The sequence below is a fragment of the Dromaius novaehollandiae genome, unplaced genomic scaffold (assembly GCF_036370855.1).
Source record: "Dromaius novaehollandiae isolate bDroNov1 unplaced genomic scaffold, bDroNov1.hap1 HAP1_SCAFFOLD_71, whole genome shotgun sequence".
Taxonomy (NCBI): Eukaryota; Metazoa; Chordata; class Aves; order Casuariiformes; family Dromaiidae; genus Dromaius; species Dromaius novaehollandiae.
The window spans coordinates 1-9,435 of NW_026991365.1; the positions used below are offsets into that span (position 1 = coordinate 1).

Genomic DNA, 9,435 nt, shown 5'->3' on the forward strand with positions numbered 1-9,435 from the left:
ATTTTAAAAGGTCAAAAGAGCAAGAGCAAAGAGGAAAAGGGCAAGAGCAAATGTGTGGCGCATGCAGTTCAAATAAGACAACAGAAACAAACAGCAAAACCATCTTTATTTGAAAGAAGACACACACACCACCATCTTTATTGTTTCATTGCACAAAAAAAATCATCATCACAACATACAAAACATAACAAGCCCACACTCTACATGAGCTGCACACACTCTTCAGCATTCACCTCTACATTCTCACCGCTACTATTCTCATCAGTCGGCAAGCGCCTCCAGTCTTTTGGACAGCTCCCAGTAACAATGTTACTGGACGCCTCCAAAAACTGCCCTGCCTACAAAACCCCCGGTCCCCAGCCAAAGCTCCACACCAACATTGGCGATGATCGTCGCCTCACAGAGTGGCCGGGACCGAGGGAAAAAAAACCCAGCCGGGGGAAAAAAAAAAAAATCCCCCAGCTGGGGTTTTTTTTAATTATTATAAAATAAATTCTAACTACAACCTGGAAAAAGAAAAACACATGCATACAAGGTTAGACACACTCACCACCAAGCCCACCCAACAACCACACAGCTGCCCACTCACTCCCACCACAATCATTCTACCTCCCTACAGTAACAGGCAAGCGCCTCCAGTCTTTTGGACAGCTCCCAGTAACAGCATTACTGGACACCGCCAAAAACTGCCCTGCCTACAAAACCCCCAGTCCCCAGCCAAAGCTCCACACCAACATTGGCGATGATCATCGCCTCGCAGAGCGGCCGGGACCGGGGGAAAAAAAACCCAGCCGGGGGAAAAAAAAAAATCCCCCAGCTGGGGTTTTTTTTTTAATTATTTTAAAATAAATTCTAACTACAACCTGGAAAAAGAAGAACACATGCATACAAGGTTAGACACACTCACCACCAAGCCCACCCAACTGCCCACACACTCCCACCACAGACAGTCATCACAGCTACTAACAAAACCACATGCTTCCATCCTTTTTTAAAGATAACACTATCCTGGCATGAATAGAAACCCCCCCCCCCGCCCCCAAAATGGCCATCCCAATAAAAAAAATTAAAGAAAAAACCTACTTTTATCTCTTACTGACAACCCCCCCCCCAAAAAAAAAAGAAAAAACAAAATAAGTGTTTCATAGATACATTATTCTGCTCTGGCAACTACCATTACTACACCCACAGGCAAGGCAGCTCCAAACACACACACAGACACGTACACACAGACACGTACACACAGACACGTACACACAGACACGTACACACAGACACGTACACACAGACACGTACACACAGACACGTACACACAGACTCCATGCAAAAAACAATGCCAGCACAGAAGATGCTGCCAGCCAGAAAGCCCTACAATGCCACGACCGTGCGGCTCTGATGCTCTCCACGAGACCAGAAAAGAGTCAGATGCCACCATCTGTGACGGAAAGGGGCCAGCAAAGCGAGGAACGGCCATGCGGAAGAGGCCGGCAAGAAAGACCCAAGGCTCTGATGACACAGGGAAGAAAACCCTGAAAGGGCACCAGGAGGATGCAAAACAAGAGAGGCCTCAGAAAACACACAACCAACAAGACCTGAATGATGGCTGCCAAGATGATTGGCCAGAAACAATGCAGAATCACAGTGACAGACTGCTGCTTTCAGCTGCCTGCACAGAACAAGATGATCATTGGAACAATGCAGATGAGTCGGTCAAGACCAGACAAAAGACAGCAGATGCCTGTTGCACTAGCACTACAAAGCATATGCTGTGCTTCTTGAGCACAAAGAGCAAGGGCGACATCAAGACCTGAGCAAAAGATAGCACAGCTACAACACACACCACATAGACTACACAACAACACAGACACAGGCTGGAGCTGCCCTGCCTGACACCCACCCTCACTTTCTGCCATGCACACCCCACTGCCTCTGCCTCACACACACAAACACACACACACACACACACCCCGCAACACCCTTTGCCCATGCACTTCGCTTTTGCAGTGCTCTGCATCACTGTTGCTCCTCAAGAGGCATCCTCAACAGCAGACACGTCCTCTGCAGCAGCTGCACCCTCTGATCTTCTTTTGCTCACCACATTTGCCTTCATCACCTGCCAAACCAGAGCACAAGCAGTCACCCCCTTGCCAGTCAGCTCCATCCCCATCTGCAAGGGCACCCTCCACCAAAGCGCCATCGGCGCTCCACTCACCTGCACCGCAACAACTCCAAACGCCAACATCCTGCCTGGGGGGAAGCCCGTGGCGCCTGGAAAAAAACAAAATAACAAAGTGACTCTTCTGCCAGGCAGCGCTCACCAGCCCTACAACATCCAGCTCCGATCCACTCACCTGAAAGTCTCAGCCACGCCTGGGAAAGGCCCACAGCAGACCTGAAAAAGCAGAGGAAAAAGGCATCACCGAGAGGCAGCCCAACACCACCCACACCACAATAAAATCAGACCCAACAAGCTCCCCCGCTCACCTGCTCAGGCTCTTCTCAGCACTCAGCTGCTTCTCTCCACAACTTCCCGCAAAACCTGCAAGCACAGAGAGAAGTCACACACTCAGGCGATGCCCGCAACACCACCACTCCAGTCCATCACTGACACACTCCACACACCACCATGGCTAACACCCACAGGCAAGGCAGCTCCAGCCCCAAAAACACACAGACAAACAAATAGCAGACACAAACACAGAGGACAGCCCTACACAAAAAAAAACCCTATTCCCACACATAAGACACTACTGGCCAGGAAGAGCCACACGGTCGTGGCGTCGTAGGGCCGAGGCTCTGGATGAGCCCAGAAAAGAGTCAAACGTCAATGCCCAGGATGGAAAGGGACCGGCAAAGCTCAGAAGAGTGATGCAGAGGAGGCCGGCGAGAAAGACCCAAGGCCATGATGACACAGGGAAGGAAACCCTGAAAGGGCGCCAGAGAGACGCAAGACAAGAGCGGCCCCGGAAGAGGTGCGGCCGATGAGGCCTCAACAGTGGCCACAACTATGACTACACTGCAAACGGCCACAATGCAGAGTCAGAGTCACAGACCGCCCCTTTCAGCTGCCTGTGCAGAACAAGACGTAGTCCATTGGAGCAATGCTGATGAGTCTGGCCAGGCAAAAGACAATGGATGCCTGCCACGCTACCGCTGCAGAGCATAGGCTGTGCTCCTTGAGCACAAAGAGCAAGAGCAACATGAAGACCTGAGCAAAAGATAGCACAGCTACAACACACACCACATAGACTACACAACAACACAGACACAGGCTGGAGCTGCCCTGCCTGACACCCACCCTCACTTTCTGCCATGCACACCCCACTGCCTCTGCCTCACACACACCACTCATCCAGAACAACCCTCCACTCTACACTGAACATCAGCACGCACACACACAGAAACTGAGGATGCCCCAACACCCTTTGCCCCTCAACTTAACTGTGGCAGTGCTGTACGTCACCGGTCCTCAAGAGCCATCCTCAGCAGCAGCCGCATCCACACTGATCTTCCTTTGCTCACCACATTTGCCTTCATCACCTGCCAAACCAGAGCACAAGCAGTCACTCTCTTGCCAGTCAGCTCCATCCCCATCTCCAAGGGCACCCTCCACCAAAGCGCCATCGGCGCTCCACTCACCTGCACCGCAACAACTCCAATGCCTGGGGAGGAAGCCCGTGGCACCTGGAAGAAAACAAAATAACAGTGTGACTCTTCTGCCAGGCAGCGCTCACCAGCCCTACAACATCCAGCTCCGATCCACTCACCTGAAAGTCTCAGCCACGCCTGGGAAAGGCCCACAGCAGACCTGAAAAAGCAGAGAAAAAGGCATCACCGAGAGGCAGCCCAACACCACCCACACCACAATAAAATCAGACCCAACAAGCTCCCCCGCTCACCTGCTCAGGCTCTTCTCAGCACTCAGCTGCTTCTCTCCACAACTTCCCGCAAAACCTGCAAGCACAGAGAGAAATCACGTGCTCAGGCGATGCCCGCAACACCACAGCCCATCCACATCAGGCATTCGCTCCCACACCTTTTCCTGCTCCGCTCTCCCATCCCAACTGCTGGGCTATAGCTCCCCACACCGAGGTCCGCCACACACCTGTAAAACAGGAACGGCGCTGGGCGACGGGGACAGCGCCGACGAGGTGATGGCCCTACGCCGGGCTCTATGTCCGCTCCCGGACTGATGCTCACCTCACCCTGCTCCTCCTGGATGTGAGCGACCTGCTCCCCGCAAGGCTCCACGCCTACAAGCACAAAGCAAAAATTAACCGGGCAACCCACTGACCGCAACACTCTCCTTCCAACACCAAATCTCTAGCTCACCTTCTTGGGGCATGCCCCTTTCTTCCTCCAGCTCCCTTGGGCCCACTCGGAACACTGCTCAGCATCTGCAAAAAACAACAAAACAAAACAACATAAAGTGGAGCACACAGACATTGACAAATCACCATTCCAGTCCATCACTGACACACTCCGCACACCACCATTCCTAACACCCACAAGCAAGGCAGCTCCAAACACACACAGACAGACCAAAAAAAAAAAAAAAAACATTAGACACAAACATGAAGGAAAGCCCTATGCAAAAAGAACTATTCCAATGCGTTCCACATGGTATCTGATGACACCACAGCCCTGCGGCTCTGATGCTCTGGACGAGCCCAGAAAAGACTAAGATGTCAACGCCCGGGATGGAAAGCGGCCGGCAAAGCGAGGAACGGCCATGCGGAAGAGGCCAGCGAGGAAGACCTGAGGCCGTGATGACGCAGGGAAGAAAACCCTGAAAGGGCACCGGTGAGACGCAAAACAAGAGCGGCCTCGGAACAAGAGCGGCCGACGAGGCCTCGATGGTGGCCGCAAAGATCGATGGGCACGATGCAAAGCCGGAGGCACGGACCGCCCCCTTCGGCTGCCTGCACGTGACGAGACACCATCCGTGGGTGCGATGCTGATGAGTCAAGCCAGCAAAACATGACAGAGGCCTACAATGCTAGCGCTCCACAGTGTAGGCCGTGCTCCTTGAGCACAAAGAGCAAGGGCGACATCAAGACCTGAGCAAAAGATAGCACAGCTACAACACACACCACATAGACTACACAACAACACAGACACAGGCTGGAGCTGCCCCGCCTACCGCACCCTCACTTTCTGCCATGCGCACCTCAGCACCTCTGCCTCACACATACCCCACTCATCCAGAACAGCCCTCCGCTCTACACTGAACATCAGCGTGCACACACACACACACACACACACACACACACACACACACACACAGAGTTAAGACACCCCTGATACCCTTTGCCCCTCAACTTAACTGTTCAAATGCTGGGCATCACCATCGCTCCTCAAGAGCCATCCTCAATGGCAGCCGCATCCGCGCTGATCTCCCTTCAGTCACCACAGTTGCCTTCATCACCTGCCAAACCAGAGCACAAGCAGTGACCCCCTTGCCGGTCAGCTCCAGCCACATCTGCGAGAGCACCCTCCTCCAAACCACCATTATCATCGCACTCACCTGTACTGTGCCAAAGCCACGCTCCAGCACTGTGGCTGTGAGGCTGCCCATGGCATCTGGAAAAAGCAAAGCAAAATTACTCTTCTGCTAGGCAGTGCGGACTAGCCCTACAACTACTGCCACACCATTATACGCACCCATTCTACTTCACCTCAAATCCTCAGCCACGCCTGGGAAAGGCCTGCACCGTACCTGAAAAAGCAGAGCAAAACACATCACCGAGAGGCAGCCCAGCAGCACCCTACCGCATAATAAAACTCAGGCAGACAAGCTTCCCTTCTCACCTGCTCAGGCTCCTCGTTGCCGCTCAGCTTCTCCTCTCCAAAACTTCCTGCAATGCCTGCAAAACCACAGAGAAGACCACACCTTGAGGTCATGCCAAAAACCACACCCCATGCACAACATTACCTCACTACAATACCTTTACCTGCTCCGCTCTCCCATCCCGACTGCCGGGCTACGGCTCCCCACGCCGAGGTCTGCCACACACCTGTAAAACAGGAACGGCGCCGGGCAATGGGGACGGCGCCGATGAGATGACGGCCCTACGCCGGGCTCTATGTCCGCTCCCGGACTGATGCTCACCTCGCCCAGCTCCTCCTGGATGTGAGCGACCTGCTCCCCGCAAGGCTCCACGCCTACAAGCACAAAGCAAAAATTAACCGGGCAACCCACTGACCGCAACACTCTCCTTCCAACACCAAATCTCTAGCTCACCTTCTTGGGGCATGCCCCTTCCTTCCAGCGCCCTTGGACCCACTTGGAACACTGCTCTGCATCTGCAAAAAGCAACATAAACTGGAGCACACGGACACTGACCGATCACCATTCCGGGCCATCGCTGCCACGCTCCATACGCTACCATTGCTAATAACCACAGGCAAAGCAGCTCCAGCCCCACACACACAGACAAGCATTAGACACAAAACAAACACACATAGGTACAAGCATCAGACACAAACATGCAGGAAAGCCGTACGCAAAAAGAACTATTCCCACGCATAAGATGCTACCAGCCAGAAAGCCCTACGATGCCATGACCGTGCGGCTCTGCTGCTCCGGATGAGCCCAGAAAAGAGTCAAACGCCACTGCCCGGGATGGAAAGCGGCCCGCAAAGCCGGGACGACCGATGCCGAAGCACCCGGCCGGGAAGACCCGAGGCTGCGGCGATACAGGGAAGAACCCTGAAAGGATGCCAAGAAGATGAAAAACAAGAGCAGAAACAGAAGAGGGGCAGGCAAAAAGGCCTCGACAATGGCCCCGAAGATGAGCGGCCGCAAATGGTCACGATGCAAAGCCGGAGCGACGGACCGCCCCTTTCGGCTGCCCGCACGGGACGAGACGCGATCCGCTGGAGCGATGCCGATGACTGAGGCCGGGCAAAAGACGGCGGATGCCTGCCGCGATGGCGCTGTGGAGCGTGGGCTGTGCTCCTTGAGCACAAAGAGCAAGAGCAACATCAAGACCTGAGCAAAAGATAGCACAGCTATAACACACACCACATAGACTACACAACAACACAGACACAGGCTGGAGCTGCCCTACGTACCACACCCTCACTTTCTGCCATGCGCACCCCACCACCTCTGCCTCACACACCACTCATCCAGAGCAGCCCTCCCTACTACACTGAATATCAGCACGCATGCACAGAATGAAGACAACCCCAACACCCTTTGCCCCTCACCTTAGCTTTTCCAGGGCTGGGGGCGGGGGGGGGGGGGGGAAGTCAGGTCACTTTTGATCCTTAAGAGGCATCACTCAACGGCAGCCACATCCTCTCTAATCTTCCTTCGCTCACCTTCATCACCTGCCAAACCAAAGCACAAGCAGTCACCCCCCGTGCCGGGCACCTCCATGCTCATCTGCAAGAGCGTGCCTCTCCAAACCGCCGTTGTCGCTCCATTCACCCGCACCGCGCCAAAGCGATACTCCCACATCCTGACTGAAAGTAATCCCATGGCACCTGCAAAAAACAAAACAACAAAATTACTCTTCTCCTAGGCACTGCGGACTAGCCGTAAAACAACTGACACGCCATTACACTCACCCATTCTACCTCACCTCAAATCCTCAGGCATGCCTGGAAAAGGCCCGCAAGGTATCTGAAAAAGCAAAGCGGACAGCCCCAGAAGCCACGGTAGGAGTCAGAAGCAGAGCCACAAAAGAGCAGATGGCAGTGGGTTCGCAGGCACAGATGAAAGAAAAGAGCTGCCAGGCGAGACTGCAAATTGTTTCCTGCCGGTCCCGAGAAGGCCAGCAGTTTTTTTCCTCTCTCAGCACTGAGGCTTGGACAAGAAAAGAGGTGAATTCGTTAGCTTGCAGGAGGTTGCTTTTTGACCCCTTCAGACACATGGACTTACTCACAGCTGCACTTAGTTTCCAAAGATGTGACTTCCTTTCTCATCATACTGCACTTCCAGGCAGGAAGAATGCTCACTTGGCTCTTCACACTCTTCACATAAAGTCTAGACTCTTCCATAACTCTGCATACTACAAAAAAAACTTACTCACTTCCTCTTGGAACAGAGCTGACAATATTTCTGAGGAGCAGCAGAACATCCGGCAAGCAAGCCGGAAACCACAGTAGCTGACGAGAACGATATCTCACATGCATCCACATTACTGGACATAAGGCACACAAGCACTACGTAGAGCGGAAACGTAGATGGAAATGTTTTCCGGGGACCCCTGTTCTGTCCTTTTCTCTGCAATCCAGCTGAGGGACAAACAGTTCTTCGAGTGTCATCATCTTCAAAGAGCCAAGCGATGAAGCTGCATCCCTTCCGCAATAAACACAGAAACGCAACAAAACAATACTGATGGTTAACAAAAGATACGACTGCAGACGCGGAAGCCCTCTTCCACCCCTGAACGCCCCGCGCCGAGACACCGACGCAAAACCAAAACTGCCTGCTTTAAGCGATTTTCTGGCAGGCTTACGGCTCCACCTTCAGCCATCCCGTTGCTCTAATCTTAAGGAACAGCCTTTGCATCTCCAAATGCAGCAATAACTCTTCCTGGATACCTTTGCTTCTTCAAATGCTGCTATTCGCCGAGGCAAGTCCAGACCACTAACCCCAAAGGACAGCAAATGCAGAATGAACTCCCTGCCACCAGGCCCTCGCTTTATGTACCCCTAGCCCCGCCCACTGCCCGACCCACAAGCCCTGGGAAGGGGAGGGGCAAAGCACTGCCAGCCATAAAGACAGAGGGCTAGGGAAGAGCAAGGCTTTTGCTTCCACTCTGTAGCTAGGCTGCAGAGCACAGAAAGGCTAAACAGACCTCTTGGATAAAATGGACCATCTTCTTTGTTACTAAGATTTCATATACTATATCCATAATACCAGGAGGTCTGTTATTAAATTCTTTTACCCTAACTAGCACTAGCCTTTACACTGAAAACTAGAAATCAGTTCTACTTAGGCTTAGAAAGAAAACTACAAGATTCCACATAACCTATAAAGGGAACGCTACACCACACTGCTCTAATTGGTTCACACCTGTATTGAATACAGCTGTTGTAGGAAGACAGCATTTCCTCTAGGGCAAACCAAGATATCTAAATAACCCCCCGGAACAACGCTGCTTCTGTAATGTGAGTACTTCCAAACAGGGGTATTTCCTGTATAGTACCTAGAGTGCTTAGAAAAAGGGGCCACTGGGTGGAATGGAGCGTTCCCCACGGGAATACTACCTCTGTATGCCTAAGTGGAGGACGCGCACGAGGAGGGAAGAGGGATGCTAAGAGGGCTGGAGAACCCACGCAGGGCTCTGGGGCGCAACAAAGGCTTCCAGAAGCAGTTATGAATGGATGACAGCGGTCACACAAGGACTAAAGGGTCAAAACAGAGCTCAGGCACAAAAGAAAGACTGACAGAGTAGTCCAGAGTAAACTAAAGGGGTT

At 52.7% G+C, this 9,435-nt stretch overlaps 2 long non-coding RNA genes across 2 annotated transcripts; both read right to left on the reverse strand.

The window, feature by feature from the left end:
• Window positions 1-1,699: 1,699 nt before the first annotated feature.
• Window positions 1,700-2,395, reverse strand: LOC135326058 (uncharacterized). The gene is made up of 3 exons (XR_010386722.1): window positions 2,352-2,395; window positions 2,213-2,268; window positions 1,700-2,113 (listed from the first exon to the last, which is right to left on the reverse strand). It is a non-coding gene; the product is annotated as an uncharacterized LOC135326058 (long non-coding RNA).
• Window positions 2,396-5,660: 3,265 nt separating this feature from the next.
• LOC135326057 (uncharacterized) lies at window positions 5,661-6,019 on the reverse strand. Its single transcript, XR_010386721.1, has 3 exons — window positions 5,955-6,019; window positions 5,812-5,867; window positions 5,661-5,719 (listed from the first exon to the last, which is right to left on the reverse strand). It is a non-coding gene; the product is annotated as an uncharacterized LOC135326057 (long non-coding RNA).
• Between the last annotated feature and the right edge of the window lie 3,416 nt (window positions 6,020-9,435).